This window comes from Malania oleifera, chromosome 4 (genome assembly GCF_029873635.1).
Source record: "Malania oleifera isolate guangnan ecotype guangnan chromosome 4, ASM2987363v1, whole genome shotgun sequence".
Classification (NCBI taxonomy): Eukaryota; Viridiplantae; Streptophyta; class Magnoliopsida; order Santalales; family Ximeniaceae; genus Malania; species Malania oleifera.
The window spans coordinates 77,114,107-77,122,434 of record NC_080420.1 but is presented as its reverse complement, the minus strand read 5'-3'; positions in this window follow the sequence as shown (position 1 = coordinate 77,122,434).

Sequence of the window (8,328 nt, the reverse complement as noted above, 5' to 3'; positions counted from 1 at the left end):
GGAATACTGCCCCCACAGGCCATGCTTGGAAACACAATAGTATGTTCACAATAAAATGGTACAGTGATTATGCTTTCATGTAAAATAGATATGTACCCAATATAGCCAATCACAAACACCACCAAATGATATAATAAAGTAAGCTCAATGTGGTCTAAGATGTCTACTCTCAAATATCTATGCAAGCATTGCAATTAGTGCGTGAGAGTGCAAATAATATGATCTTTGTATCACACAATACATTCAATCACAATGCACAAACAAATATTCTTGCCAAACTTCAAATATCTCAACAAATAATCTTTCTGAAAATATATGCATCAAGAGATGTATAGATTTTGTTAGCAAAAAGGGTTTGATCTTTGTGTTCAAAAGATACTACCACTCAAAGAATATTGCAACAAAGATCTTTAAAACATAAGCAAATATCTCTCCAAGAATTTTTCTCAAAATAAAACACATGAGATATTTGAAAATGATTTGAAAGTTTTTTTAGCAACCAAAATCAATAAAAAACTTCTTAAGATATTACAATGATAGTCCAATACTTAGAAGCTCAAGTAAAGTCTTCTTAGGAAAATCTTATTGTTAAAGTCTCCTAAGAAAACTTGAGGTCTTGCTCTCAAACAAGATAATATCAATCAATCACAAATTCGAGAGAGCAAACCTATAAGAAAAAAACACTCAATTCACACTTACAAACAAATTTTTGGCAATATGGCAAGGTAAGTATGAGTGTAGGAAACTTAGAAGTGAGTAAGAAAGATTTTGGGATTCAGAGAATTTTCACTAATCAATTTTGCTAATTTGATACTAATCATTTCAAATGAGGCGGTATATATAGACTACCCCTTGATTATAGCCGTCCAGGACCCATAGGGAATTATTAATTTCATTTTAAAACATTTTAACCTAATTAACCCTATTTAAATATTTTAACCACTGTAAAAATAATATGGCAACCCAAGAATACTGGTTGACCAAAGGCGAGGTTCGGTTGACCGAGTGTTCAAGTTCGGTCGACCAGGTAAGATTTGAACTAGAAGTTTGGCCGGCCGGTCGCTAGGGTTCCAAGGCGATTTTTTCTTTTCCGCATGGTTTGGTCGACTGCAAGGTTTTGAACTAAGTAGTTTGGTCGACCATACCATTGGCCAGACACATGTGGGAACTCGATCGATCAAGTGGTTGGCTTAAGATTTAGGCACGGTCGACCGTATGGTCAAATGTTTGACCTGGAGGGAGTTCGGTCGACGAGGTGGGATGAACTGGGTATGGTTCAGTCAACCGGGCAGTGGTCAAACTGTTGACCCGTTCATCGGTTCGGTCGATCGAAAGAAATGTACTTGTGAAGTACGGTCGATCGAACATGCATTTTAAGTGCATTTCCTATTTCCTTATGTGATCACCCTTTCAATATAACCATATATATATATATATATATATGTATATGTATATTTGTGCATGCATGAGTGTCCTAGCGTCATTCTAAGTCTTTTTCCTTTTGAGCTTACCTATCATATCATGCAAGTGATGCATATAATTATTACAACCCAGATCCTATTTACTATTTTAGACCCATAATGAATAATGAATTTAAATACAACATAAGTAAGATCTTTAGGGCATTTAACTTCTACTTCTTGTGCTATTATTTTGTTTTGCCAACTATATACTTGCACATATCCTTAAATATCCATCAAATACAATAAGTATTTGTCATTATCAAAACCAGTTGTGACCTATAAGGTCAACAATCAAAATCGGGTGTGACTTATAAGGTCAACAGTTTGTATACTGATTTAATTATTATTTTCAATTAATCAATAAAGAGACCATACCTTACCTTATTTATATCGAGAACTCATGCAAGTAAATTATTATTATTGGAATAAATTTAAGAAGGAAGATGCAAATATACTAACTTTCTTTAATAAATTATTGTTTAGAAAACAAATGCACTTGCCATTTACCTTAGATTTTTTATCAAGTCTATGTACCTAATTGATAATTACAAAACTATCACTTTATTTTGCAAATGTATCATTTATTTAAGGGCAATGAATTCAAAAATGAGAAGAAAGCAAAGAAATCGAGTCATTTGGCTTCAAATAAAAATCACATTATTAATTTTCCTTTTAGAGCTTCTATAAGCCCAGTTTTTTTTTTTTTTTTTTTTTATTACATAGGAACTCCAACCACTAACAAGCCCTTCGGACCCCTCAAACCCCTCGGTCTATAAGCCCAATTTTGTTAAAATGTAGAAATGGTTATGAATACTAATGAGAAGTATAACAATATGTGTATATATATATATATAATATAATATAATGTGGATGTGGAAAGAGGAACTTCTCGAGGGAGGTGACTAAAAAGTATTGATGGGGCTTTTAAGTAAGATGAAGATCAAAATGAGTTATCTTTTAAAGTAGATAGATATGTTGTATAAGGACATTCTTTAATCTCCTTTGGAATGTATTTAAAAAATATATATATATTTATAATACTTATCACTTAAAATAAGTACTTTTAAAAAAAAGTGGTGTTTGACCTATATTCTACAACAAACATTTATTACAAAAAGTGTTTTCTATAACCACTTTATGAAAACTATTTAATTGAATTTTGAGAAACAATCCAAGATGACTTTTTTGCCACTTATAAATGATAGTGTTCATAAAATAGGTCAATTTTATAAATTTAATAAAATTTAGAGACTATTTTACAATTAAAAAATACATTAGAAGATAAACATATTTTATTTTATTATGTATTATAATATATTAATTATTAATGAAACATAATTCAATTGTAGAATGAAGAAGATGAATCACCTATTTATTTAAATTAATATTAAAAATTTTTAAAAATACTAATTCCTCTTAAATCAAATCCTAATTTCTAGGAAACACCATACTTACTATGATATGATAATTTATTCAATATACTATAATACATATTGCATAAATTTTAAAAATAATAAAATTTATAACAACATTTATAACATATAAAAATTAATAGAACAATATTAGATGTTAAAATATTATGACTATTGACTTATTATACTATTATTTATAACCTTAAAAATAAAATAAATAAAATAAAATATTTATTATTATCATCAATTATAAGTACATAATAATAAAATTTAATAATAATATAAGTACAAAACTGCCTACATCATTAAATATAAATATATAAAAATAAATTATATATATACATTATAATATATAAATATTGCAACCATTATTATCAATATTTACATTATATATAATAATATTATAATAATAAAAAGTAATAGAATACTAGTAAATTATAAAACACTAAGCTGTAATTGTGGTATGATTATTTATATGTAGAACTTTAAAATAAAATAAAATAAATATTTTTAATATCATTAATACAAATATATATAATAGTAAAATTTACTAACAATATAATATGCAAAAAAAAAGAATAAAATACTATTGTATAAAAAAATATAATGTTATGGTTGTTTTATTATATTATTAATTAATATTATTAATATCATTAATATAAATATATAATAGTAAATTTCATTAATTATATAATATACAAAAGAAAAGAAAATACTATTGTGTAATAAAATATAATTTGGTTGTTTTGCTATATTATTATTTCATATTAAATAATGAATAATATTATAGTGTTATAAAATATGATATTTTTATTTACAATTAATAAATTACATATTAAAAATATGGTATTGAATTTGAAGATCCTTTGATAAATTCAATTTCAAAATCAAAATGAAAAGGATTGCCTGCTATCTAGCAAAAATCTATTTTGAAACCAAATTTTTAACATCATTTTCTAAAATATCTTTTGCACTTTTACAATCAATTCTTAAAAGAAATTTTTTGTTAAACAAATCATCTTGAAATTTTTGTATGCATAAAACAATAGATAAAACTTCCTTTTTAACTGTTGAATAATTTGCCTGTGGTCCTGACCAAGCACCAGAATGAAACCTAACTAGGGTTTCTTTTGATTCTATCCTTTGCTTAAGGATTCCTCCAAATCCAACATCAAAGGCATCCGTTTCAACTATCATAAAAGCTTTTGGATCAGATAAGCTAAGGCAAGGTAAACTTTTGACTAAGTTTTTGACTTTGATAACTATTTGAGTATGCTTTTTACTCCATGCGGGCAGATTTTTTCTTAATCTTTTGAATAAAGGTTTTAATATAATTCTTATGTTTAGAATGAAATCTGCCACATAATTTAAACATCCTAAAAATCTTTGTAACTGATTTTTATCTTTTATTTTGTTTGGAAATTTATTTGCAAATTCTAATGATCTTTGTATTGGAGTAATGGTATTTTGATAAATATTATGACCAAGGAATCTAATGTTAACTTGGAACAATTTGATCTTTGGTTGTGAAACAACCAACCCATTTTTCTTAATAACTTCATAAAATATATTTAAATGTTTGAAATGTTGTTCTATGGATTCTGAATAAACAAGAACATCATCGATGTAAACAATGGTAAATTTTGTATAAGGATTAAAGATTTTATTCATAATATTTTGAAATTCTGATGGAGCATTTTTAAGACCAAAGGGCATTACATTCCATTCGTAATGTCCAAGTGACACCGTAAAAGTTGTTTTGTATTTGTCTTCTTCAACTATTTGTATTTGCTAGAATCCTGACTTCATATCAAATTTTGAGTAAATTACTACAGTACATAGTCTATTGAGTAAGTGCCTTTTATTAGGTATAGGATACCTAATCCATTGTAATGCTTTATTAAGAGGTTTGTAATTTATGACAAGACGAGGCACTCTTTGTTCAATTTTAGCTTGATTTTGTAAGTAAAATGCTGAGCAACTCCATGGAGATTTACTCTTTCTTATTAATTTTTTGTCTAATAAATCTTTAATTTCTTTTTGACAATACTCCATTAATTCATGATTCATTTGAATTGGTCTTACTTTTGTAGGTATTTTGTCTTCAGTAAAGTCTTTAATATATGGTAATTTTACCATATGTTTCTTTCTTGACCAAAAGCATTTGGCAAATTTGAACAAATTTCATTTTCTAATTTTTTTTAAACTGATCAATTTTAATTCTGACTTCAGGAGTTTGAATTCTTTTTTCAATCTTTTTATGATTTATTTCTTTTGATAAATATTTAATATGTTTTCGCTTTTGTTTGATTAAATTGATTGCTAAATCTTTTAAAGTATTGACTTCTTTTTCTTGCATTTTTTCTAGAAATTCAAACGTAATTTCTTGGCCTCCTATTTCTGTATAAATACCCTTTACATCAACTTGAAGTGGATATATCAACGTAAAAAATGGTGTTCCTAGAATAATTTCTTGTTCAATATTTTTGACAAGTATAAGGTTGTTTTGAGACATATTTCCTTATTCCATATATGAACGTTCATGATTTTATAATCTATTTGTAATCTTAAATTATTAGCACCATAAAGTTGAGTATTTGTTTTTTCATAATAAGTTGTTGGTATTAAACTTTCTTGAATACAATTCATATCAGCTCCTGTGTCTAAAAGAGCACGGGCTACCAATACGAATATCTTGTTAATTACAACTTTGACTTCAGTACACCATTTATGTATATTGACTTTTGATAGATATCCAAGGTAGATTTCTCTATTCTTATCTACTTGCGTATATTCTGTTTCATCTTTAGATTCAATAATTTCTTCAACTTTATTCTTTCCTTTTTCTAAAGATTTAATTTTAAATTGTAACGTTTGTATTTCAGATTGAATTTTGTTAATTTCATTTTTGGTATTATTTACTTCTCTTTGTAAGTCTTGTATCGTTGGTTGGTTATTCTTGATTTCTTTAACTTCTTTCTCACTATATCTTTTAACTATCTTTTCCAGATTATATCATTCTTCAATTTTTGGTAATTTAGATTTTGTTAATCTTTCTTTCAGTCTTGCTAAATATTTACTTCTTATTTTTGGATCTTCTATATGCTCAATCATTTCAAGCATATCTTCACTTTCTTTTGAGATTACATTTATTTTGTTAGTGCATTTATCACAATAACAAAATCCTATTTCTTCATTACAAACTTCTTCTTCTGATGAGGTTTGAGAATAATTTGATGAGGTTTCTTGAATATTATGAATAATTTATTCTGATTCAGATGAAGACTTAAATGATTCAGATTCAGACGAACTACTTTTGATTAAAGCAATCATTTTCTTTTTAAGATTTTCTCCACAATTTAATTCTTTTATTTCTTTCTCAACTCTACAGTCTTTTGAATAATGTCCTTTCTTTCCACATTTAAAGCAAGTAACTTCTCGTTTATCTCTTGATTTTTGTTTATATTTTGTAGGTTTTGAATAATTCTTTTTCTTTTTCTTATTGTATTCTTCGTCATAATTCTTATGATTCCTTTTGGCTGATTTTCTGTAATATTGTTTATGATACTTATGTCCTTTTGACGGAGCTTGGATTTTCTCATACTCATATTGAGTACAGAAATCTCCTAATTCTCCCTTATTTCTTTTAAATTCATTCTTCATTTGAGATTGTATATTTAGTTCATTACATAATCTAAGTCCTTTATGATTAATGACACTTGTAGGTTGACCATAAGTGATTTTCTCGTAATCTATTCTTAATGTGTCTTTGATTCTCTCTCAAACTCTTTGAGCAAATAATTTTGGTAATTCTCTTATAAATTTTTCTTTCCAAAATCCACTTCTTCCATCTGGTCTATTTAAAACTTTTGATAAAAAGATATCTTTGTACCAGAAGAAGTCTGATAACTTTGGACAAGTAAGGTTGACAAGTACGACACTATTCTTTTCAATTATTTCATTTGGTTCTCCCACAAAAGCTTTTAATATTGTCCAAAGTAATGTTGCGACAGCATCACTAGTTTGAACTTGTTGTCCATTTTCTTCTATTATTTTTGTTGCTAAATAAATTTCTGCCTTTTCATTTTGAGTAAGATAATTATCCCACCATGATCTTAATGACCCATTAAATCCTTGAATTAACAAATTTGCTATAACGGTTTCTGGAGTTTTCTTATCGCTATATTTGTAAGCTGCTGCTGCTAATGTCATTTGTTGAACAATTCTTATAACTTGATTTTCTGTGAATCCATCCAGATTCCATTCGTAAAGAGATCCTTCACTAAAGCTTCTTTCTTCCTTCATAGGATCATCTTCAAACAATAAACTTGGAAAAGTTGGCTTCTTATAATAAGTTCTTTGACTTTTATTTTTCCAATTATTTCCTCCTATTTTATTTACTTCGTAATTTTCTTCCTTAAAATTATCTTCCAAATTTTGAATAGCCTCTTCCTTACTAAGAACATTTAGGTTACATTTTTTAAACGTTTCTTCAATTCTTTCAATAATCCTTTCTTCTTTTGAATCAAATTTAAAATCTAAGTCAGGTATTAAGAAAGGTTTAACCAATGATGGTTGCTTAATGACCTTACTTGATTGTCCTTTTTCATAAATACTTTTCTTTTCAAGTTTATCTTCAATAAGAGTTTCTATTCTTGTGTTTTGACTTGCAATGGATTGTAACATCTTATTTGTATAATTATTCTGACTAATCATTTGATCAAATTTTGTTCATGTTTTCTTAGTTTCATTATAAGGTAATGCAACAATTTCCAATCCTTTATATTGAATTTTAAATGAATCTTTTGGTGGATGCGTTGAGGTTACATAATTATTAATATCATTAATATAAATATATAATAGTAAATTTCATTAATTATACAAAATACAATACTTATAAAATATAATATTAATAATATAGTTAAAATATAATAATAATAATAATAAATATGATAAAATATAATACGCAAAGTATAATCGTACTTAACAAAATGATTTTATTATAAAAAAATATTTATTATATAAATTAAATTAATAAAATAATAGTATATAATAATAATATTTATAATAATATTATTTTATATTAAATTATTTAAATAATTTTTTTTATATTAATTAAAATTATTTCTGATTCAATACTATAATACAATTTCAATTCAAATTTTGTGTGAAACTAAACATAAAAGTAGGCCTGGCAAAACGGGCGGGCGGGTCGGGTTTGGGCGGGTTGTCAACGGGCCGGGTCATAAACAGGCCGGGTCATAAACGGGTTAACATTAAATGGGTCACACACATCTCAACCCTAACCCGCCCGTTTAATAAATGGGCGGGTCACGGGTCAACCGTTTAATAAATAATTATATATTTTAATTTTTAAAATTTATTTTTTATTTTTAAAAATACTTATTTTATTTATTGAATCTTAAAAAAAAAAAAAGATGAAATGGGAAAAG